Here is a 26,166-nt window from a genome sequence, read left to right as displayed (position 1 = left end):
GTGTATGAGGGGTTCAGGAAGGGAGAGGAGTGAGGCTGGAGGAAGAAATGAGGCTGAAGGAAGAGGAGGGATGAGTCTGGAGGGAGAAGGACTAAGGATGGCGGAAGAAGTAAGTGTGCCTGAGGAAGTCAGGAAGGGGGAGGCACTAAGTGGGGGGGCAGGGGAAAGGTGTCCCGCGTGGGGAAGGGTTTCTAGGGGGAAAGGGTCCAGAAGAGGGGGAAGGGGTCCAGAGCGGGGGAAAGGGGTCCAGAGGGGGTAATGGTTTTTGTGGGGAAGGGGTGCTGAGGGGGGAAAGGGTACCATTGAGGGGGATGTCTGGGTGAATGTGCAAGAGAGGGGTTTGATGGGTCCATGACTGCCTCCTGGGGAGCAAACTGAGGGTGGGCGTGGTACGAGGGAAGGGTGAGAATGACTGAGGGCAGAGTGAGGCGGTAGGGTGGGAGGGTGAGGGTCCGATGGGTAGCGGAAGAAGGGACGGTGAGGGTGTTTTGTGGGGTCTTGGAGGCAGACACGGACCCTGGGGGTGGGAAGGAGAAGGTGGGGGAGATGAATGTGGGCTGTGGGTCGGGGAGATGAATGTGGATGGGGGTGGGATTTTTGGGAAGGAAGGAAACATGCAGGTTCACCTGGACATCCCTGAAGGAAAAGGGTTGTGGCTGGCAGGTCATGGAGGGGAGGTGGAAGGTGATGCAGGGGGGTTCAACAGTGATGGGGGAAAGGAAATGGGTGACTGGGGGAGGGGAAAAAACAGGGAAGCTTATGAAAAAGCAAATCCAGACCATGCTGTCTAAATCAAAAGTGAAAAGACAGTAGTGGTGGGCGAGATCAGGTGCTGCATGGGGGTGTGATCATTGGGTGGGTGGAGATGCAGGTCGGCTCAGATGGACAACTGAAAGTGAACCCCAGCAGGCAGCATTGAAAGTGCTCAGGACAGGGGGATTAGTGTGATACAGGTAGTATCCACATGCGTAGGAGAGTGTTTGCACGATGCTTCGAAAGGCCCGGCCACACACATACTCCTCCCTCCAGAATCACTCGTTGGCCAGCTGCTCCCTCTGTGGTCATAGAGGATGAGGTTGAGGGACTCACAGGCAAAGGGGACTCGGAGGGAGTGGACAGCCTCTAGGATTCCTGAGTGGATGACCCAGGGGTGTTCAGCTGGCACTCCTCCTCCCTTTGGCTGCCCAGGGGCCCCGGCCTGAATCCTTGAGGGGAAGAAGCAACTTGAGAGACGTCGAGGTGCCCCATTTCCCTCTTGCATTGCCACTGCAGGAACTCACCATGGCTCCCGCAACGGGGTGCAGGTCTGCACACATCTCCATGTTCTGTTGGACCAGGGTCTTCATGGCTTCTGCCATCGTCCCCATGGAGTCCTTCATACATGCACGTGTACACCACTTCATCAGAGAGCAGGCGGATGCACTCCTCCAACTCGTGTGCCACTCTGCTGAGGGTTTCCAACAGCTCTGCATGGTGTTCCCACGCGTTCTGCTAACTTTCCAGGATGAGTTATTATTAATTAACAATCTTGTTGTGTGGGGTCTCTTGGGCAAGAGCAACCATAAAATAATAGAATTGTTCATTAGGATGGAGAGCGAAGATGTTTAATTTGAAACTAGTGTCCTGAATCTAAATAAAGGGAACTACAAGGGTATGAGATGCGAGTTGTCAATGATGGATTGGGGAATCTTACTAAAAGGGTTGACAGTGGATAGGCAATGCTTAATATTTAAGGAACGTATGTATGAATTACAACAGTTATTCGTTCCTGTCTGGCACAAAAATAAAACAGGGAAGGTGGGTCCACCATGGCTTACAAAATAAATTAGGGATAGTATTAGATCCAAAGAAGAGACATATAAAATTGCCAGAAAAAGCAGCAAGCCTGAGCAGTTTAGAATTCAGCAAAAGTGGACAAAAAGATTGATCAAGAAAGCGAAAATGGAGTATGAGAGTAAATTTGCAAAGAACCCAAAAAACTGACTGTAAAAGCTCCTATAAATATGTGAAGAGAAAAAGATTAGCGAAGACAAATGTACGTTGCTTACAGTCAGAAACGGGGGAATAATAATGGAGAACAAAGAAATGGCAGAAGAATTGAACACATTTTGATTCTGTCTTCACAAAAGAGGACACAAATAATTTGCTAGAAATGTTAGGGAACCAAGGGTCTAGTGAGAGGGAGGAATTGAAGAAAATCAGTATTAGTAAAAAAATGTTGCTAGAGAAATTAATGGGGTTAAAGGCTGAAAAATCTCCATGGTCTGATAATCTACATCCCAGAGTACTAAAGGAAGTGGCCCTGGAAATATTGGATGCATTGGGGGTCATCTTCCAAAATCCTATAGACTCTAGAGCAGTTCCTACAGATTGGAGGGTGGCAAATGTAACCCCACTATTTAAAAAAGGAGGGAGAGAAAAAAACAGAGAATTACAGACCAGTTAGCCTAACATCAGTACTGGGGAAAATGCTAGAGTCTATTATAAAAGATGTGGTAACCGAACACTTGAAACGGGATTAACGGGATTAGACAAAGTCAGCACAAGTTTCTGAAAGGGAAATCATGCTTAACTAATCTACTGGCTTTTTTTTGTGGATGTAACTAGTAGAAAAGATAAGGGAGAACCAGTGGATGTGGTATTTTAAGATTTCAAGAAGGCTTTTGATAAGGTCCTACATGAGAAGCCAGTGGGCAAAATTAAAGCACATGGGATTGTGGGTAATATACTGGCATGGATTGAGAATTGGTTGACGGGCCGGAAACAGAGAATGGGAATAAATGGGTTTTTTTCCGGGTAGCAAGAGGTGACTAGTGGTGTACCGCAGGGATCAGTGCTTGGGCTCCAGCTGGTCACAATATATATAAATGACTTGGGTGAGGGAACCAAATGCAATATTTCCAAGTTTGCTGATGACACAAAACTGGGTGGAATTGTGAGTTGTGAGGAGGACGCAAGGAGGCTTCAGGGCGATTTAGACAAGTTGTGTGTGTGTGGGCAAACACATGGCAGATGCAGTATAACCTGGAAAAATGTGAAGTTATATGCTTCAGTGTGAAAAACAGAAATGCAGAGTAATTTTTAAATGGTGATATATTGTGAAGTGTGGATGTACAAAGGGTGTCCTTGTACACCAGTCAATGAAAGTAAATAGGCAGATACAGCAAGCAATTAGGAAGGCAAATGGTATGTTGGCCTTCATTGCAAGAGGATTTGAGTTCAGAAGTAGGGTTGTCTTACTGCAGTTATATAGGGCCTTGGTGAGACCACACCTGGAGTATTGCATGCAGTTTTGGTCTCCCTACCTAAGAAAGGATATATTTGCCATAGAGGGAGTGCAGCAAAGGTTCACTAGGCTGATATTGGGGATGGCAGGACTGTCGTATGAGGAGAGATTGGTTTGACTGGGCCTAGAGTTTAGAAGAATGAGAGAGGATCTGATTGAAACATATAAAATTCTAACAGGGCTAACCAGACTGGATGCAGGGAGGATGTTTCCCCTGGTTGGGGAGTCTAGAACCAGGGGCCACAGTCTCAGGATACGGGGCAGGCCAGTTAGGATGAGATGAGGGAAATTTCTTCTCTCGGAGGCTGTCAACCTGTGGAATTCTCTACACAGAAGGCTGTGGAGGCCAGGTCACTGAGCATATTCAAGAAAGAAATTGATAATTTTTTGGATATTATGGGCATCAAGGGGTATGGGGAGAAAGCGGTAACATGGAGTTGAGATAGAGGATCAGGAATGATCATATTGAATGGCTAAGCAGGCTTGAAGGGCCGAATGGCCTACTTCTGCTCCCATTTTCTGTGTGTCTATGTGTACGGTTGGAAGGCCAAATCCAGGAGCTTGTCATCTGGACCACACAGATGCCTCCTCCTCAGCAGTCCTCTGAGTGCGAGGTAGCTCAGCCAAACCTGCCTCCTCCTGCTACAGGTACATGTCCGTGCAGTGACCACCAGATTGTGAACCTGAGCCTGCTCTAGATCTAGGTCCCACCGAGGTGTGTGTCTCTGCGCTGGTGCAGGGTGTGGGTAAGCACTGTGACGGGTCTTCCAGGCTGCTTATTTCCAGCTCTTCAATGGAGGAGGTGTTCTCTTAGCTGCAGATGAGGACGTGGATGGAGCTGAGGGACTGGCTGGCTGAGGGTATTGGTCGCTTGACAGAGCTCCCTGTGAACCAAAGTAGAGATAATTAGTGCATTGCAGCAGAGTCAAAAGTAGGAGAGAGAGCACTCACAGTTGCGTTGAGGGAGGGATGATGTGGTACAGGATCCTCAGGTGGATCACCGCTGAACTCACCGTCACCGCAGGTTGGGTCCACATTCTCACCAGTCAGGGCGATGGCACACTCCTCAAAATGTGGTCCCAGTCTGGGACCTCTCCCTGCTGATGTGAGCAGGCTTCTCCTGTGTGGAAACGGATGGAGAGTGTGAGCAGGACACATGGCACTGCGTGGAATGTTTGTGTTGGGAGTGGAGCCAAGGACAGGATGAGGATGCGAGTTCCAGAGGATATGAGCCTGATGGAGATGTGAGGGTGTGTGAAAGAGTTAGTGATGTTGTCCCTTGAGGTGTGAGATCCCTGTGGGTGTGTGATGGGTTTGTGAGTGCATGAGTTGAAAGTGATGAGAAGAGTAAGTTATGTTGGCGGAACGGACCAGGCCATTCATCCTATAACAGCACTGGGTGGCTGTCCTCTTTTTCAGGGCACTGCCGCTGACCACTGCTGCCACCACCTCCCATGCTGGAGTGGTGATGCTGCTGCCCCTCCTGTGGCCAGAGTAGGGGGTAGAGGACATCACGGCGGCCTCCACAGCGTGCAAAAAGCACTGGAGGGAGGCGTCACTAAACTGTTGGTGGAGGGGGGTTGGGGGGTGGAGAGGGCGGTGGGGGGGTGGGGGGGGGGAGCGGCTGCAGACTTTTTGCCTTTCAGGGCCATCCTGTCTTCCATGCAGCAGTCGTGGGCTGGAAGCACTGAGCGGTGTGCACACGGCTGGTGCCTGGCGTGATGAAGCGGCGAGGTGATGGCGTGGCAGGCGAATGAGAGCCGGCCGTCCATGGAAATAGCGTGTTTCCTGGGAATGTATAATTAATGCGCCGGTTTTGGGACTGATACGGAGTGAAAAGCCGCCATTGTGGCCGGTGGGTAAAATGTCGTTTTACCTGTCCGCTACCGCACTTAGTGCAAATCTGGGACGATTCTACCCATTATATATAAACTTTAAATGTTTTCTTGGATATATTTATTGCAAGTTGAATCAGCGGGTGGAATTTAATGCCAGCCCTGGCAGTGAGATTGGAATCAGGGGGGCATTTTTTGGGCAGAACAGTGTGGTGTGGGTACCCTGCCGCCTCCCAACTTCTATCCAATTAAGCCCGGGGCTGGAATGCCCAATTAAAGGCCCCATCCTGCCACTGCTAATGTTCACCCGGCGCAGGCAGGGGACTTGCCTAGTGGGGAGGAGGGTGGGGCACTGAAAGCCACCTCCTTGCCTTTCTTCCAAACCCCTCACTGCCAGCGGAGTGACACCCTCCCCGCAACCCCCACTGCCCTCGCTCACTCGTGGCCTGTGTCCCTCGGCAATCCTAGGCCTCTCTCTGGGTGCATTGCCAACAGCAGCCACCATTCCCTGTGGGCTGCCCGCGGTGGAAAGCTTTGGTCTCTGATTGGCCAGCAGCTCAGTGGGCAGGATTTCCACCTCCAGGGTCCCTCATCCTGGGGAAGGCTCGACGCTGGCCAGTTAAGTGCCTGATGGCGCGAGCCTTCTCCAGGATTTAGGGCCCTGGAGGTGGAAATCCTGCCCACTGAGCTGCCTAATGGGCACTTAAATTTGTCGGGTCTTCCCCAGCAGAGATGACATGGAACTCCAGCCAGTTCTCCAGCCAGCGAGTGAGACCCCATCACCAAGATTACATTCCACCCACCTTGTCAATTCATTTTATCCATATTGTAATATATTTTTTAATAAGTTCACCAAATTAATATTTATTGGCCATTCAGTTAAAGTGTTGCTGGATTTAACTACAGTTTAAAGATAGCTTTAATCAGACAACATATTCATTTGTCTTTAATGTCTTGATCTAGATTAATTAAAAGCTATGGAGCTTCAGAATGTTCACCAAAATCATTAACACCCATCCAAACAAGAAGCATTAGCAAAAATTACAAACCCCATTTATAAGAAACTAAAGTAGCAAAACTTGCTGAAATGAATTGACTTGTCTGCACCACAGGCTGATGTTCAGAACATCAGGAATGAAATGCATTGCATTTAAGTAGACAAAAAGCAGAGGCTAGAAATCTGAAACATACCCAGAAAATACTGGAACCGCTCAATATGTCAGGCACATCTGTTGAGAGAACAGGTAGGTGAACATTTCAGATGTGGTTCTGATGAAACGTCCACACCAGAAATATCAAATTGTGTGTTCTTCCCGCTGGTGTTACCTGACCTGCTGAATGTTTTCAGCATTATCTGTTTTTGTTTTGTATTTTTGCATCCCTTGTATCCTTAGGATTTCCCAACTGCTTCACAGCCAATGAATTACCTTTGAAGTTTAGTTACTGTTGTTATAGAGATATAAAGAGTTGAATTTTGGGAGGGAGTGGGGGCGGTTGGGTTGCCCTGGTCTCAGCAAAATGCCATTGGCCCCATTTCATGATGCAAAATAAGGGACTAAATTATGAAAAGTGGCTCCATAGAATGGGCAGCCTTCCAATGGTAAGCTTCCCTGCCCTGGTAGTGGGACAGCAATGTGGAACCACTCATTATGGATCCTTACTAATTTATTGGACCCCTGCCTCCCTTCCTGCCATGGTGGGCTTTTCCAGAGAATTAAGAGTATAACTTGACTGTCACTTAAGGGCAATACTGAATGAATGCTACATTGTCAATGGTGCTGCCCCTCATGTCGGATGAGACATTAAACTGAGATCCCGCCTGTCCTCTCAGGTAGACACAAAACCTCCCTTGGCACTTTTAGAGGAAGAACATGGACACTCTCCCCATTTCCTGACCAACATTTGTCCCTCAACCAACATCACCAACCATTACCTGCTCATTTATTTTATTGCTTCTTGTGGGAGTTTGTTTTGTGCAAATTGGCTGTGACATTCCTTACATTACGACAGTGACTACGCTTAAAGGCTACTTCATTGATTTTTTCATTGACTAAGCATTTTGGGACATACTGAGGTTGTGAAAGGTGCTGTATGAATGCAACTCTTTCTATCTTTAAACATGGGAACATATTTGTTACAATGTGGTCCCCAAAAACAGCAAAAGTGATAAATGACCAGTTGTTTTAATGTTGATGATTGTCAGGTGAATGTTGAGAAGCCCTCGATGTTTCTTCTGAAAAGCGCCGTGGAACCTTTCACATTAAACTAAACAGCAAGATAAAGCCTCAGCTTAAAGTCTCATCCGAAAATAAAACAGCACCTCAGACAATAACCCATTCTCTCAGCAATGCATTGAATTGTTAACCTAGATTATGTGTCCAGGTCCTCGAACCCACAATCTTCTGAAAGAGAGGTAAGTGTGCTACCACTGAGCATGTTGACATTTATCTAAGTCTGCATCCATGGGGGAAGATTTCCAGTGTTTGCTGTTTATAGACATGTCTAGGATTTTGCCATAAGTAACAAACACTGGAAATTCATCCAATTCCTCGTCCAGTTCTTTAAAAGTTGAGCAATAGTTACTGATTCTAGCTTGCCCCTTCTGACATCCTTGGGCAAGACCATGATTGGGTAGTAACAGAGAGTTGTGAGTTTAGTAGCAACAATAATTTTGATAATATCTAGCATCTTTTTTTTTTGCATATTTAAATGCTTGTGTAGTATGCATGTTTTTAGGCAATGAAATGAAGCTATTCATCTTTAAAGTCTAAGTTTAAACTATGAACGCTCAGTATTCCCTCAACCTTGCAGTGTGAAGATGTGCTGGCAGTCAATCAATAAAATGGCCTGAATTAATGTAGTGGACTAGACAGTAATGAATTGGCAATCCATACAGTTTCTTGTACAATGGAGTAACTGAAGTTAATAAATGCATTAGATCAAAATCTACGTACCATTTTACCGTTAAGACTGATTAAAAACATAGATCATTGCAAGTGCAGAATAGACACTTACCATAAAACTTATAAATTAGTATCTATACAATGTCCACCTCTGTACATTTACTTAGTGTTCCTACTATGTATACAGTGGAGTAAATAAATTTAGGTAAGACAGTGCGGCTTTAATGAATGAGTGTTTATGTTCCTCGATTTATCCTTATCCATGCTGCCACCTTCCGTCTGGCGGGTATGGTCCAGTGAAAAGGCATTTCAAAAGGTGTTATAAATGCTGATTTATAATTGGCTAGCTAAGTGCCCAATTAAACTGGCATTTCCCTTCAGGTGCATTACTGCTTGCAAAAGGAAGCTGTTCTCTTTGATGAATCTGTTTGCAAATCACTTGGCACAAAAATTGGACACTTAGCACTCTTTCTGGGCAGTGCAAGTGGCCTTCGATGTCCAAGGTGGTGGCTGCAGCAGGCATGCACACTTCTGGTGAGAGCCACGAGGTCATCAGCACGTATGCAATGATCATCCACCAGACTTCGGCAGAATAGGCACATCTTGACTTCAACCAGTGTGTGACACCACTTTGGAGCTCAAAGCTTCAACTAATGCCGTCTCTTAATCATGCAAAGTTGAACACTCATTCAACAGCAGGATAGAACCTCATCACTGCTATTTAAAGCGATGATCAACTACTTCCAGGTTAGTTGCCAAATGATTTATTATTGGGTGTTCCTATGATTGTGTAAACCTTTGGTGCTTTCTAGAGTTCTTTCAAGCTGTTAGAGCCCACAATGTGTGCAGTAGTAGGCATTTCCCTTGGATTACACCATAACTGGGAGAATGAGCAGAGGGCATGCAGAGCAGGACCAACTGCTGGAAGGGGGCGGAGGGGCAGGGGAGGAGGACTCTCAGCAGGAGGCCCAGAACTCAGTGCAGTACTCCAGATGGAGTCTAACCAGAGCTTGAAACAACTGTAACATATTCTATACCTTATTGAGGTAAAGGTTAACGGCCAGTGAGTCTCACGTCAGTGGTAGGGAAACTATTGGAGAAAGTTCTGAAGGAGAGTATCTATCTCCACTTGGACAGGCAAGGTTTGATCATGGATACTCAGCATGGCTTTATCAGAGGGAGGTCATGCCTAACAAATTTGATTGAATTTTTTGAGGAGGTGACCAAGTGTGTAGATGAGGGTAGTGCAGTTGATGTAGTTTATATGGATTTCAGCAAAGCCTTTGACAAGGTCCTACATGGGTGACTTATAAAGAAGGCAGATGTACATGGGATACAGGGTAATTTGATAAGGTGGATTCAAAATTGGTTTGTAAGAGTCAGAGGGTGATGACAGAAGGATGCTTTAGTGATTGGAAGCCAGTGTCGAGTGGCGTACCACAGGGATCTGTGCTCGGTCTCCTATTATTTGTCATTTATATAAACAATATAGATAGCTATGTGGGGGGTAGGATTAGTAAGTTTGCGAATGACACAAAGATTGGCCAGGTGGTTAACAGTGAGGTTGAGTGTCTTGGGCTACAGGAAAATATAGACGAGATGGTCAAATGGGCATATATGTGGCAGATGGAATTTAGCCCTGAAAAGTGTGAGGTGATACACTTTGGAAGGAGTAATTTGACAAGTAAGTATTCAATGAATGGCATGGCACTAGGAAGTTCTGAGGAACAAAGGGACCTTGGCGTGTGTGTCCATTGATCTCTGAAGGCAGAGGGGCACGTTAGTGGGGTGGTGAAAATGACATATGGGACACTTGCCTTTATCAATCGAGGCATGGATTACAAAAGTAGGGAGGTCATGTTGAAGTTGTATAGAACCTTGGTGAGGCCACAGCTGGAGTACTGTGTGCAGTTCCGGTTGCCACATTATAGGAAGGATGTGATTGCACTGGAGGGGGTGCAGAGGAGATTCACCAGGATGTTGCCTGGGATGAAACATTTAAGTTATGAAGCGAGGTTGGATAGACTTGGGTTGTTTTCGTCGGAGCAGAGAAGACTGAGGGGTGACCCGATCGAGGTGTACAAGATTTTGAGGGGCATGGATAGGGTGGATAAGGAGCAGCTGTTCCCCTTAGTTGAAGAGTCAGTCACAAGAGGGCATAAGTTCAAGGTGAGGGGCAGGAGGTTTAGGGGGGATGTAAGGAAAAGCTTTTTTACCCAGAGAGTGGTGACGGTCTGGAATGCGTTGCCTGGGAGGGTGGAGGAGGCAGGTTGCCTCACATCCTTTAAAAAGTACCTGGATGAGCACTTGGCACGTCATAACATTCAAGGCTATGGGTCAAGTGCCGGTAAATGGGATTAGGTAGGTAGGTCAGGTGTTTCTCACGTGTTGGTGCAGACACGATGGGCCGAAGGGCCTCTTCTGCACTGTGATTCTGTGATTCTGAGTCTTTTAAGAATGAAGACTTTTTGCAAGATCAGCAGAGGGCACAGGAACAAGCAATGTCAGATGCCCTGATGCTAGGACAGCATAACCCACCTCATATCCTCCAAGTAAATGCCCTTGAGTTGCAATAATTTCTCACTAGATTAACTCCTCATTGCATTTTTAGATTGCGTTGTTTAATTTTGTGAATACGCTCGGGAAACCTGATGAGTAACCATTAAATTAATGGGGTTAGCTAATATAATTCACAAAATCTGGTACTGATACTTGCCAACAAAACACATAGCTTCCATTTGCACGCTGTCAACAAACCCGGAAAACTGGTTGCAAAGATATTCAATTAATTTTGTCTGTGGCAGAGATTCATGGGTTGGCTTCCTGACTTTATGTAGACACCAAAGGGATAACTTTACAAATTTATGCTTCAGGCAGACAGAGTTCTGCTCTGGGAAATCATATGGAGTGCATACCTGAGTTCCTGCAGCAGCAAAGTGAAACTCTGTGCTAGGAAATCATGCATGAAATCCCAATTTACGTTCCTGGAGGGCACATTGCTTTTCTGGGCGCTTAAATTGGTAAAATTATTCCTCGGATCCTCAGCAATGCCAGAATTTGTTGATAAGTCTGAGAATAAGTGATAAATCTCTAAAAAAAAATAATGAACTGTGCATATGTAAGCCAGGTTTCTAGAGGCATTTCTCCCAGGACTCACAAAAAGCAGCTTGTGAGTTTGTGTAGTACCCCATAGTGCCCTAGTTAAAACAGAAATGTGCCAATTTTATTTTTCAGCTCAGAAAGACATTTCCTGTGAATTAGGATGTTATGGTGTTAGCTTATCCCTGTGTTTGTTACCAGTGCATTTTAACAAACAAAAATAATGTCACAGGAGTCTTAGAAAGGTGCTTATGTAGCACCTTTCATGACCACCAGGCATCTCAAAGTGCTTTAAACTCAATGAAGTATTTTTGAAATGCAGTCTCTATAGTAATAGGTGTGCTTTGTAGGTTGAGGCAAACATACCTGATCATCTTGGCCCACAAGCAGTGCTGGAAAAGTACTTACCTATCCCCATGTAGTAGCCTGCACCTTCCTTTGTTAGTCAGGTTTTCTGAGGCCTGGGAAACACAGTCAACCATAACTATGGAAGACAAATAAAACCTGACTGTGCAGTCTCATTAACATATTCAAATGAGTGACACACATCCTATGAGTGGATTGGTTACCTGCCACCTCCCTCACCCTATCTCTACTAAAACCAGCAGTGGGCAGGTTTTGAGTGGATTGGGTCCAGGTTTAAGATTTTTTTCCAGTTTTACTTCCCACTGATCCAAACCCACCCATTTATGTGGGTTGAAATGTGAATGTCAGAACTATCTGACAGAAAATATTATATGCTATTTTTTTAAGCAGGCTTTTCTTTGGCAATAGTGTATTTGAAATGAGCATGAATAGTTAAAGATATGTTTAAGTTAAGACTATCAAAAGGTTTGGATAAGTTTGTTGCAAACTTTGTAAATCAATTCACAATCTAACAGGTGGTTCAGTATTGTCAACTCAGTTCTGTTTTTCAAGGTAATCCAATGGTCTATTGCTTTCCTAAGCATCATGCATCCATGATCGCAATATCTCTGTAATCATTACGTTCCACTGGATATTTAATTATCTTTACCTATAGTCATCATTATGAGCCCTGACCCTGTTCCTAACCAGATATTTATTCAGTTATTTTAAAACGCTCTAATTGACATTGCACTCACTGCTTTTTGTTTGGAATCTATCCTATATGTAAATGTTCTGTGGGGGAAAATCTGTTTGTAATTCTTCTTTGAGGCTTGTTTATCTTGCCGTCTCTAGTTACACCTACAACGTTCAATTTAAATAGCATGCCCTTATCTCCCGTATGCCTGCAGCTCTTTAAAGACATTGAAATGCCCCCTTCTCAGTGGCTTCTTTGGCAAAATCAAGTGAATCCCTCGGCATAATCCTAGACAGAACTTGTCCTTTTTCTTCATGCATTCGCTGATATATCCATGTCCTTTCCAAGATAAGAACCCCACAGCTCTGTGCATATTCCCGAGTGTACGCTCAGTATTGCTCCAGACAAAATTAGTAAAAAGCTGTTCAAGCCACACAAAATGGGAACAAAACAAAAAATGCTGGGAAATCTCAGCAGGTCTGACAGTATCAGTGGAGAGAAAGACAGAGTTAATGTTTTGAGTCTATATGACTCTTCTTCAGAGCTAAAGGGAAGTAGAAATGTATATTGATTAAGGGGGGTGGAACCGGTGAAGCTGGATAGAAGGCCAGCAATAGGTGGAGGTAAAGGAGAGATTGCAAAAGATGTCATGAACAAAAGGTCAAAGGGTTGGTAGTAGTGGTGATACTGGCTAAAGGAGGTGCTAATGGTGACATTAACAGTGGAAAGCAGAATATGATAATGGCTGGACCAGGGTAAGCACTCTGGAAAGTGACAGGTCCCCCTAGTGGAGGTGGGTGGGGGGAGGGGACGGTGGTGGGAAAAGAGATCGGAAATAGGCTAAAAGCTGGGAATGAAACAATGAATAGAAATGAAAATAAATTTAAAAAACAATAATGAAAATAAGTGGGAAAATATATCAAAAATAAAAATGAATATGGAAGAAAGGGGGATTAAAAAGGGGTGGGGATGGAGGAGAGAGTTCATGGTCTGAAGTTGTTGAATTCAATGTTCAGTCCAGAAGGCTGTAAAGTGCCTAATCAGAAGATAAGGTGCTGTTCCTCTAGTTTGCATTGAGCTTCACTGGAACATTGCAGCAGGTCAAGGACGGACATGTGGTCATGAGAGCAGGGTGGAGTGTTGAAATGGCAAGCGACAGGGAGGTCAGGGTCATGCTTGCAGACAGACCGAAGGTGTTCCGCAAAGTGGTCACCCAGTCTGCGTTTGGTCTCTCCAATGTAGAGGAGACTGCATTGGGAGCAGTGTATGCAGTAGACTAAATTGAGGGAAGTGCAAGTGAAGCGCTGCTTCACTTGAAAGGAACATTTTGGCCCTTGGGCAGTGAGGAGGGGGGCAAGTAAAGGGGCAGGCATTGCATCTTCTGCGATTGCATGGGAGGGTGCCATGGGAGGGGGTTGAGGTGTTGAGGGTGATGGAGGAGTGGACCAGGTTGTCCCAGGGGGAATGGTCCCTATGGAATGCCGACAGGGGGTGAAGGGAATTTGTATTTGGTGGTGGCATCATGCTGGAGTTGGTGGAAATGGCGGAGGATGATCCTTTGAATGCGGAGGCTGGTGGAGTGAAAAGTGAGGACAAGGGAGACCCTATCATGGTTCTGGAGGGAGAGGAAGGTATGAGGGCAGACGCGTGGGAGATGGGCCGGACACGGTTGAAGGCCCTGTCAACCACCGTGGGTGGGAAACTTCGGTTAAGGAAAAAAGAAGACATGTCAGAAGCACTGTTTTGGAAAGTGGCATCATTAGAACAGATGCGACAGAGGCGAAGGAACTGAGAGAATGGGATGGAGTCCTTACAGGAAGTGGAGTGTGAGGAGCTGTAGTCGAGGTAGCTGTGAGAGTCGGTAGGCTTGTAATGGATATTGGTGGACAGTCTATCACCAGAAATTGAGACAGAGAGGTTAAGGAAGGGAAGGGAAGTGTCAGAGATGGACCATGTGAAAGTGATGGAGGTGTGGAAATTGGAAGCAAAATTAATAAATTTTTCCAGGTCCAGACGAGAGAATGAAGCGCCACCGAAACAGTCATCGAAAAAAGAGTTGTGGGAGGGGGCCGGAGTAGGACTGGAACAAGGAATGTTCCATACCCATACCACATACCCAATAAAGAGGGCCATGCGGGTACCCATAGCCACACCTTTTATTTGGTGGAAGTGAGACAAGTTTAAGGAGAAATTTTTCAGTGAGAGAACAAGTTCAGTCAGATGGAGGAGAGTTGCATTGCATGGGAATTGTTAGGGTCTCTGTTCAAGGAAGAAGCGGAGAGCCCTCAGACCATCTTGGTGAGGGATGGAGGTGTAGAGGGATTGGACGTCCATGGTGAGGAGGAAGCGGTTAGGGCCAGGGAACTGGAAATTGTTGATATGATGTAGGTTGTCAGAGGAATCGAAGATGTAAGTGGGAAGCGACTGGACAAGGGGAGAGAGAAGGGAGTCAAGATAGGAAGAAATTAGTTCCGTGGGGCAGGAACAGGCTGACATGATCGGTCTACCGGGACAGTCCCATTTGTGGATTTTGGGGAGGAGGTAGAAATGGGCTGTCCGGGTTTGGGAGACTATAAGGTTGGAAGCTGTGGAGATCTCCAGTGGAGATAAGGTCAGTGATAATCCTGGAAACAATGGCTTGATGATCGGTGATGGGGTCATGGTCCAGGGGAAGGTAGGAAGAAGTGTCTGTGAGTTGACGCTCAGCCTCTGCGAGGCAGAGGTCAGTACGCAAGACAACAACAGCGCCACTTTTATCGGCAGGTTTGATAACAACGTTAGGGTTGGACCTGAGAGAATGGAATGTGGCAGGTTCAGAAGGAGACAGATTAGAGTGGGTGAGAGGAGCAGAGCAATTGAGACGACTGATGTCACGCCGACAATGAAAAGATCAAGGGCAGGTGAGAGGCCAGCGGGAGGGTCCAGGTGGAGGGAGAATATTGGAGGCGGGTGAAAGGATCCGTTGAGCGGAAGAGGACTCCTGCCCAAAGAAGTGAGCACAGAGACGAAGGTGGTGGAAGAAGAGTTCAGCATGTTGCCGAGCCCGGAATTCATTGTACAAAATCGGAGTTGTGCTCTCAAATAATTTCACATAATATCAGAAGTTAATAACAGATACTTGGGAGTAATTTCAAACTGGTAATCTTACCAAATGAAAATTACAACTTGAGCTTTGCCCTTATTGTTGATAATCTCATGTTAATATCTTGATGATATCCCTGACTTTTATTCCACTCCAACAAATCTAATATTTACTACTTAAAGTATTGCCAACCTTCAGCTGACTGCCAGGCCTTGACAGCTGAGATCCCATCTGTTCTTATCTTATTCCATAAGTCAGGTCAATGAGCTGGGGATTCATTTACATATGGCACATTTTCATCTCTACTACTTCCGTCATTAAACTTATCACAAGCCATTCATTTGGACATGGCAAAGAATTAGTGATAAAGGTTTACAATTTACTACCATCCTACTTACTGCACTGGTGATTGTGTACCTCTCCCTTGTACTCTACCCATCTATTTACCTTCCACTTTCTTTCCTTGCCCAACTGGACAAATAATTTTCCTTTGTCTATTACACCTGTCAATTCTTTTTAATTTCTTTCTGGTCTCTTCTGCCATTCTCTTAGTATACATTATAAGCTGGCCTGAATCCAACTTCAATAGGTGCACATTCCCCTTTACCTGTCTCCTAATATATTTAGAAGAGAATGACGTTAGTTCTATTATTCTGTGCAAGATTATCTTCATATTCATTTTTGTACTTCTTACTATTTGCATCTCTTGTTGCTTTTAGCAGCTCTCCCAGTCCACCAGATTTTCATTGTTGCTTGCTTTTGTGAGAACTTCATTTTTTTGTTAGATACTATCTCTCACCCCATTTATTGACCATAGTTGTTTAAGTACATAATTTTCCTTTTCAGGACATATGCTTGTTTTATATCATGCCAAATACTTTGAATACTCTCCCTGTTTATCTGTAGGCTTTCCCATTAACAGTGTAGCCCAGTTTACTGCAGTTAATTCTTGTCATGTCCCTTTGAAGTTCACCTTGCATAAATGTAAACCATGTTTCTAATGCTATTTTCTCCCCCTTAAAACTAATATTAAGCTTAATTATATTATGGTCACTATTTGCATGATGCTCCCATACTGTCAGATTAATTAATTTTGGTTCATTATTCATCACTAAATCCCATATGGCCCAATTTTCAGTTGGTTCTAAAACAAAATGGACCAGATTTTGCAATCAGCAATGGATGCCCATTCATGGCACGTGCAATTGCACATAGGCTTTCTATGGGGTTTTTCATTGGAAGATTCAGTCAGCCAATTATCAAAAAATCACAGTGCAGCTACAAATGAACTGGGACAAGTGTGAACAGGGCAAGCAACTGTATATCTCCTTATTGAATTAGAATGAAGATAATTAATGAGCTGCACAGAATCTGAAGCAGGAAATGTCAGTGACAACATCGAATTAAATGCCAAATCAGGTACAGAAAGAAAAATGAAGAAAAGAAAAGTATTTAAATAGAGGGAGAAAAAAGAGGCAGAAAATAGCATTTTTAACAATCTCCAGCAATAATTAAAATCTGAAGGAATAAGACAACACACTTGTTAAATTTAATGTTCAGTGGCAGAAAGGTTGTTTGTCAGTAATTAAATATTATCATGCCATTAAAAGGCTGCTTACAGTGAAATGGACAAGCCCCACCATTTACTGGAAAAATTAATGAATAAATATCAGGCAAGTGATACAATTTCATGCTGGTGTATGAGTTTCCATGCAAGTCGCTCAGCATGATACTGTTATCATGCGGCTTCGGGAGCAGGGGAGCAGGGCAGCAATGTCTTGGTTTGCACATTTAACTGCACACATGCATCCTGTAGAATTTGCTGTCAGATTTACACTTTAATAACGGTGAAAGCTGTATGCCTCATTGCTAATTTAACAACAAAATCTGGCTCAAGGGATTGGAAAACAGACCAGAATGCATTCTGGAAATTCACTGCCGTCATCATTACTAATTTACAGAAATTATTTTCAGTCACAACTCAGTTTGCAATTTCAGTAAAAATGTTAAATGAGAAAAAAAACTTACACTTGGGTTAGCAATTCAGATGTGATAATTCACTTACATATGCAGCAGTTAAGTCGAATGATGTGTGCCACATGTCTTCAATGAAGTGAATTCACCCTGGGGATGATTTTGTCATACTGTGCTGCAAAGCAGCAGTTGTCCAGCAGACACAGGCAGGAAGCCTTATACCTAATTCCTGCTGGGTTGTGTTTCTGCAGTCTGCTGCCTATTGTTTGCAGAGTATTTGAGCTCATTTTATTCCTTACTTTTAAGTTTTTAAAGGAACACCTAGAATAATTCTGTGGAACTTGTGCTGCTTGTTTTTTTTTATTTCTCTATGGACCCATTTGAAAAGTGAGCAAAAGAATTTCTACAGACAAAATAGCTTAAGTGACAAAGGCTTTAAATACCTCTTTTAGTGCCTACAGTACAATTTTACTACAATCATTTTTTATAGAAGTGATCTATCTTTTTGAAATCTTTGCCACTGATCCCGTTTCCTAAAAAATTGTGGGAGCCATTTCTGTTACTTTTGACCTAAGTTTGCTTTCAGTATATGTCATGGCTGTGTGACACAAGATGGAAAGATGCATTTTAGACAATCAGAAAGCACTAGATAGTATTGCAGATCTTGGTATGCCTATCAGGCAATGAGTTTGGGCAACTGCCTCAGATTGCAGTGGGTCAGCAAACTGCCAGTTACAAGGCTTTACTATTGTCATCAAGAGCGCATGTAGCTAAAGTGCAGTGTAAAGGTGGCCACTTGGCAGCAAAGCTGTCATAGCCTCAATTATCCTACTTATGGTGCTTTTCTGCTGATAGGCTGATCGCAGATGAACGACTGATTCATTGATCAACAGGACCAATATTTACATTACAAATTCCACTGCTTAACAGAGATAACAGTGTTCTGAAAGGTCATTGATGACTGCCCTTTATCCATCCTGGGGAGGTAGTGTGGTGTTGTGGTAATGTCACTGAACTAGAGGCCCAGGCTAATGTCTTGGGGACACAGTTTTAAATCCCACCACGACAACTGATGGAATTTAAATTCAATTAATTAATTGAAAGCTAGTCTCAGTAATGGTGCCATTAAACTATAATTGTTTTTCATAAAAGACCATTTGTTTTACTAATGTTCTTTAGGGAAGAAAACCTGTACTTACCTGGTCTGTCCTACACATGACTCCAGACCCACAATAACGTGGTTGACTCTTAACTGCCCTCTGAAATGGCCTAACAAGACACTCCTTTCAAGAACACTTAGGGATGGGCAATGGATGCTGGTGTTGCCAGTGACACCTACATCCCAACAAAGAATAATAAAAAAAACTGGAATTAACCCTTGCCGTCGGTAAATGAGCATGATTGCATTACATTGATTTGATATATGAAGTCTATGATAGATACTAATCCGGTAAGGCTTTAAATTGTATGCTACTGCTAATTATGTACCCAGCCAGGCACTAATAAATTGTGGGTTTGCAATGAAGAGCCTGTAAGGCTGTGTGAGGGCTTGGCATGGATTCGCAGTAAATATGGAATCAGTTGACAAGCGAGATAGTAAGAGGAGGTAGGTATGGTACGATTAACCAACACGTATGGCACTGTTGATTACTGTTAGGCTGCCAGATTCATTCAAGTGCGCTGTCTTCCTCTAATCTGTTGGCAGGTCCTGCAGGTACAGAGATTCTGACAGCTTTAAAAACCACCCCTCATACTGCATATGCATGAATAGCCGAGAAGTAAAATGCTGTTGAAAGATATAAAGTGAAAGAGGAAAATTTAAATAGGAGGCTAATGGATACCAGTTTTTACTTACATCCACTTTTTGTGCAATCTTAAAAAGATACATTTCATTCCCGTAAGTTGCTGGTTTTGCCACCATTTGTGCTTTAGTAGTGTGCATTTCAATAATCCATTGATCTTCACACTGAACATTGAAATGATTTCAGCCCTCTTGTCTTTCAGTGGTTTATAGATCTTTGTTTCTTAGAAAAAAATGACATAAAGATAAAGTGAAGAAGGCAGCAGTTGTTCCAGTGATGAGCTGGCAGAGACTCTCAAGCAGAAGGATAAACTGCTCAGCATCAGGAATCAGAAGCACAAAGCATCTGTTACCTCCAAAACCTGGGCTGAAATCGCCCAGAGATTGATTAGCTTAAATGTTGACTCATCCCATGCTTGCGCTCTGTGCATTATTAATAGCTCAGTTGCATTCCATTTACTTATGTCTTACAACCTATCAATACACAAGGTGTTGCAACTTGTGAATGCAATGGTCAAATTATATCAGAGTATGAAGGACAAATGCAGTAGAATGTAAACATTCAGGTTGCATCACATCAGTTGATGTTAAGGTCAAAAGTATAGAGCCAACCTTTTTGGCTCGACTGGATTTGTGGTGAAACCAAGGTGGATGGAAGCAAATAAATGTGTGACTTCATCCATTTTTGCTTAGTTTAGATTTTCCGCTTGAAGCAAGAGAAGATGTTAGACCGGCCTGCCCAAGTTTATAGATGGTCGGAAAAGCCATGGTAATGGTGGGTTGATGTAATCTATCCCACTTCCTGTTAGTTCCTCTTTGTTTGCAGCAATTCCCCCTGTTTTCTGAAGGTGTGCTGGGTAACCAAGTGCAGCTGTAAAGATGGAAGTAGTGTTTAAAGAGATCTAATAGGTAACATTGCTTTTCCACCGAATCATTGACTAATTGGTATTCTTTTCCTCTCCTCTTTGTTTAACTTTTAACTCCTGCTGGAACTTGATCAATTTGTCTTCTGCTATGGTCCTCGTCCATCTGTGCGATCCTTTTTGGAATATTCATACATTTGTGTTTTCTGGAAGAGGAAGGAGATGAGGAGGGACGCAAGATCCCAAAAAGTTAGGCTAATAACACGCCACTGTTTTTTGTGATGTTTATTGAATGTTAAAAATTGTCCAGCACAAATTTTCTTCAAATAGTGTCATTAAAGCATTTACATCCACCCGATAGGGCAGATCAGGCCTCGGTTTAACGCCTCATCTGGAAGACTGCCAACATTGCAGCACTCCCCTGCATACTGGACTGAAGCACCAACCTAGATTTTGTGCTCAAATCCCTGGACTAGGAGTCAAACCCACAACCTTCTGACTCAGAGCCAAGAGGGCTCCCCGCTTATAGTGATCAGTGCTGATCTCAATGAAAGTTGTTGCTAGAATCGCTGAAGTTGAATGTGTGCTGCCTTGAGCGCTCATATATTAACAGGGGAAGCATGGCAGGTATCAGGGGGGTAGTTTCGACAGGCACTCTCAGCTCAGGTATCTGTCAGGTTGACTCAGAAGGCTACCCATCCAAACTCAAACCAATTTATTGGCAGGAATTCAACAGAAACGGTCAAAGGACAAAAGTGCTGGTATTTTAAGGAGGAACTGTTTCCAGCAGCTGAAGGGTTGGTAACTAGTGGGCATAGATTTAAGTGACTGGCAAAAGAATCAGAAGCTACATGAGGAACCATTTTTTTCTGTGCGGTGAGTTTTGGACACCTGGAATGTATTGTCTGTAAGGGTGATGGAAGCAGGTTCAATACCAACATTCAAAAGGGAATTGGATAAAACCTTGAAGGAAAATAGTTTACAGAGCTGTGGGGAAAGAGTAGGTGAATAAGATTAATGGAATAGCTCCAGCAAAGGTCTGGCACAGACACAATGGGCTGAAAGACCGAGTTCACCACTGTATCATTCTATGATTCTGTAGTCTTGGACTGTGCTGGTCTCCCATTACCTGTGAAATTCTCTTGGATAATTAAGAATATGAATAATGGGAGTGTAGATAATTGAGGATCTACTAATATAGAGCTGGCAGATAGTATGAGCTGGATTCAAGCCAATTTGCAAAGGTAAAAGGCTTTGGTCTACCTTAGAGTGCCAGCCAATACCATTCAGATGACATTTATAAGCCTTATTTTAAAACAAAAGAAAAAATCTTATCATCTCCACAAGCGAAAAACCAGAAATGGAAACTACACTTAATTTGAGATTCAGTAATTCAAATAGTGTTTACTTAATATTTGCAGGAAAATGTTTCAAATAAGCCAGTATTGACTTTTTGCAACCAATTGGTTTACTCACAGAGCTGCCGAGTTCAATTTAATAGCCTAGTTAAAATATATGAGGAGGAAATACATTATAATGGACTTAATTGATCCTTCTTTAAACACACTAACCAGTTCAAACAGAAATGCCTTACAGAAATGTATTACACATTTGACTCAGGGAATGGGCAATAATTTACGTTTAGAAAAATATGCCATTTATTTGGACTGGGGAGAATATGATCCTGTCAGTAAAATTCCTATCCAGCCAAGTTATTTGGCTATATTTGAGGAACTTAAGTGGAACACGATCTTCATTTCTCTGCTCGTTGTTAAAAGTGAAATGAACTCTTATATTTCTAAACCAATTCCCAGTATATATCAGCACTGCTTCTGATTTAGCATGATATAAGTCATAGAAATGAATATAAATATTGGCCTGGATTTTTACGGTCAGCAGCGAATGAATGGTGTTACCTTCCATTACACTTATTATTTACCACTGCCTTGATAAGAAATTCTGAGGAGCAACTTATGGTCATCGGGAGTCTGATTCAGTGCAATGTCCTCTACAGGCGACCTGAGACAAGTGTCACAAACAATTTTAAGGTGTTACCTTTTGTTACCCATGATCAAATATATTTGTATGTGGCTATATATATTTTCTTATGCTCAGAGCGATTGAGTCAATTTAAATAACCCAACAGCAAGCTTTTGTATTTTAAAATGAAGTATAGTTTATTTCTCACACACTTGCCCCAGAGGTTAAAGAAAACATGACATCTCACTCACACGTCTCACCCAGACACACAAGAACTAGATATAGTTGAAGGTTAAGCAGTAATTATAAAAATGGAATTTAATTCAGTCTCTGTTTTGTTGCAGGTCTGATCCTTTGTCGTCAAGTTGTTACTTTAACTTAAATAAAGGTCTTGAAAATGCAGATGTTTCTCAGTAGTTGTTATGGTTTCTAGAGTCTATTTGCTTGGAGGTTGTTTTCACAAGTAGGCTTAAAAGCGAAACAGGTTAAAGGAGAGAGAGAGACAGGCTTAGTGTTTCTTTTAAGATGCTGTAAGTTGTTACTTTGCTGCTTAACTAGCTGCAGAGATCAATGGCTTTGCCTGCCTCTCTCTCTCTCTCTGATGGAATTCTGTCTGTGTCTCTGAAGATATCTTCGAAAAGCAGTTTGGATTTTCTGCTATGTAAATAAACTCCCAAGAATGTCTCCTTGCCTATGATGAGCAGTGTTCATGTCACTCAGATATGAAACCTTGGTTCCTGCACAAGATGGAGGCAGGTGTCTCAGTCCAGGGCCTCTTCCCTGTGCTTTGTGCAGCCTTCAGGCCAAAGTGATGGTCCAGCCGCATACTCACTGGATGCATTCCTGATGCCTGCACCTCAATGGTGCTTGTTGTTGCTGCCAAAATGTCGTGGGCAGGCATCACAGAATTCCATCATTCTCTCTGTGTGCTCTCAGCACCGTTAAAGTGAGACTGGCCCCCCCATCTCTTCAGCATCTGTGACCAGTGACGTTGTGCTCCTGAAGGGCTCATGTGCTGAGGGCTGACAAAGGATCAGGTGCATTTAAAGTTTCACAGCTGCATCTCCATGATATGACTCTGGTCACAGAGCACAAGTGAGCTGCCCTCAGCCAGACAGGAGTCGGACATTCACAGATGCAAGGTGATGATCTATGGAGTGTCCTCACTGCATGTCGTCATCATCCGCCTGGAATCTTGCGACTATAAGGATGTCCACTGTGTCTCCATGACATGAGCCTGAGCTCTGAGGGTATATGTGCTGCCATTAGCCACACAGGAGTCAAAGGTTCACAGATACAAGGTGAGGATGTCACTGTTCTCACTGCAACTTGTCATCATCCTCCACAAATCTTCGCTCCCGAAGGCCTCCCGAGCACGCCTGCCTCATCTGGCCACTGCCAACAAACTCGCCTTCGAGGACCACATCACTGTCATCCCCTTTATTGTTCTCCTTATCAGAGGAGATGTGCAGCTCTTCCATCTCCTCATCAATCAGGTCCTCCCCTGTTGCAGTGCCAGGTTGTGTAACATGCAGCAAGCTACGATGATGTGTGACACCCTCGGTGGACTGTTGAGGCACCGGAACCTCATTTTTTAAGCTGCGTATCATTTGCTCCACCAACGTCCGAGTTGCAGAATGAGCCCCGTTATACTGTCCGAGGCCACTGCACAGGCATCATCAGCCACATCCTCTCTGGGTAGCCCTTGTCCTCCAGAAGCCAACCCTGCAGACCAACCAGTTCCCGAGACATGCACAGTCTTTGGCGACACTGATTCTCAGTCATCAGCAGGAATGACAAGCGCTGTCGAGAGACCCTCGGTCTAGCAAAGTGCCTACAAGTGACAGCTCACTGTGGATCTTCAGCTGTGTGCACAGCAGGCCGTGCCTTCCCTTCATCTTGAGGGATGTGCTCCTCCCTTTGCTCAGCCAGGTGCCTTCGCTGCACTCTTCTTCTTCCCTGCTCCCTGTAAACCATGAGACATACCGCTAAGTCACCAGTCTCAATGATCCTGATGTTCTCCTCCTGCAAGATCGAAGAGAAGGATGTGTGGGTTAGCATATGTGTCCTAACAACCTCTCTCGGGTAAGTCTTTGTGCATGCAGGAGAGTGCTGGCCATCACTTGGATGGGCAATGTGTAAAGCACTTCATGGCTGTCTGAAACCACACCCAACACCGCCCCACTCCACTTGACTGATCGGAGGCAGCTTTGGCCACTGGACTGCAGGCTGTGCTCTCAGCTCAGGCACAGGCATTCTCCTAACCTGCACTGCAAGGCTGCACTGTTAGCTTGAATCACGAAGGTTACTGGTCCAAATCTTAAAAAGACATTGAAAGGGGCTGTGAGCGCCTCCACCAGTGACTGTGCCATGGCCACCTTTCACAAGGGGATTGTACAACTTGCCCAGTTGGCCAATTGCTCTGCTGCTCCCTAAAACGCACATTAATTTGCAGTCTGCCCCCGAAGGGTAAAAGGTTCTGGAGCATTTGGTGGCACTTTCATGCTTTTGTGTTGCTTGAGTGGGCAGATAAGCTTCAGAGGCCCGATTCCAAGCATGACAATGAATCTGCAGCTGAACGGTCTCAGCTGTGGAAGAATGCTCACTTTTGACAAGCTTTACCAAGGGCATGGCCGCTTCCCTCATCCCCGCCCCCCACCCCCCGGCATGTGCTTGTGTACTCCCTTCAGTCAATGTTGTCTTGCATCGGCCCCCTCCCAGCCTCACCCGCACTAGAGCCCTTGCCCTGGCACCACACTGAAAGCCAGCTGGGAAAAAGCGATTTGTCTGTGCCCCCCCCAGAATGTACCTCTTCCTTGATGTCCTACAGGTGATGCTCGTGCGCACTGTGTAAGGTGTGTGCGCTCACTGCTGAGTTTCCCTCGAAGTTCATGTTGCCAGGTGCACGCCTTTTAAAGGCATCAGGAACCACACCCACCCCCCTTTTTTTTAAGTCACGCCAACATGGGTGGTAAATTTGACGTGGTGGGGGGAGCGATGAAACCGGCAAACAGGATTTATAATGAGATGCTAAACCATTGAAGTTAGGTTCCTGACGTGCGGTGGTGGGAAATGCAGCCCGCCATTGATGGGTGGAGCGGACAATCGCAAACTGGGTTCATGACGGTGTGAAACCAATTTTTGGCCTTCTCGCCACATTGCCCATTCACGCCCGCCATGATGCCCACCATTAACGGCACCGGACAATTCAGCCTTTTGTCTTTTTAGGTGGCCAAAGCATTGAGATTTGACAAGGCAAATTTGCATTTTTTACAATGAAGTTGTCGATGGAGTTTCATTTATCTCCTGGCTGAAACCACAGTTAAATCTAACTTTGTCCTCATGAGAGATAAGAAGGTTTCATCCACAAAACTGTGTGGTAGCTCTGAGGAGCCGTCTTAAAATGCAGTTATATTTATTTTTAAAATGTAACCTTTGCAAATATGTCTTTAAAGTTTTATATGTCAGACAGGTATTGTGTCATGACACAAGTGTGGACAGGGCAAGCAACAACAATTCCCCTCCTCAGCCAATCAGATTGGAGATTTCTTGCAGAGACACACAGATCTGGATTTTACCAGTCCACTAGAGGAGGACTGGAGGTAGGAAATTTCATAAGATAACTGCAGAAAGCACGGGATGGGAGTCCAACATCTTCCCAACGCCACGGGGTATTCCCAACAGAGGGAATGGCGGTGGTGCAGCTGTCCGCTGACTGGAGGCACGTGGCCAATGAACCCTCACTGGCATTTAATGGCCATTTAAAGGATGGGCCCCTGCCATGTGGCAATACTACTAGGTACACCATGGCAGACTGCCTGCGGGTTCCCAGGAAGGCAGGGATGGGGGAAGGCTTTCCTTAGTGTCCAGGGAGTGGCCTCAACACAGTAAAAAAAAAACATCATGGCCTTCGAGAGCATCTCAACATTGAGCTTTCCCCTTCTTCCCCCTACACACTCAGCAAAGCCACCTCTGTTGGTGGCACTGCCAAGACTTCCCTCTGATTGGGCTAACAGCGCTGAGAGGCGACCCACCATCTTCAATGTGACAGTGGTCTTGCTGGCAGCCTCTTAGGTGGCTGTCAACAGTAATATCCCGTCCAGGGTCCCACCATCTGTCTGTGTGGTCTCAGCGCCTGTTTTCGGTCCCAGCGACAGGACTACCTGGGATTTGGGAAAATTCAGCCAGCAGAATCTAAACCAGGAAGCATGTGTTTGAATAATTAATTCAATAGAAAATCATGTACAGAAAAAGTAATAGAAAGTGAAAGAAAGATGGAATTAAAAGTGAGAGAGATAAAA

The sequence above is a fragment of the Cetorhinus maximus genome, chromosome 2 (assembly GCF_964194155.1).
Source record: "Cetorhinus maximus chromosome 2, sCetMax3.hap1.1, whole genome shotgun sequence".
Classification (NCBI taxonomy): domain Eukaryota; kingdom Metazoa; phylum Chordata; class Chondrichthyes; order Lamniformes; family Cetorhinidae; genus Cetorhinus; species Cetorhinus maximus.
The sequence above is the reverse complement of the archived record's forward strand: the minus strand, read 5'-3'. Positions refer to the sequence as shown.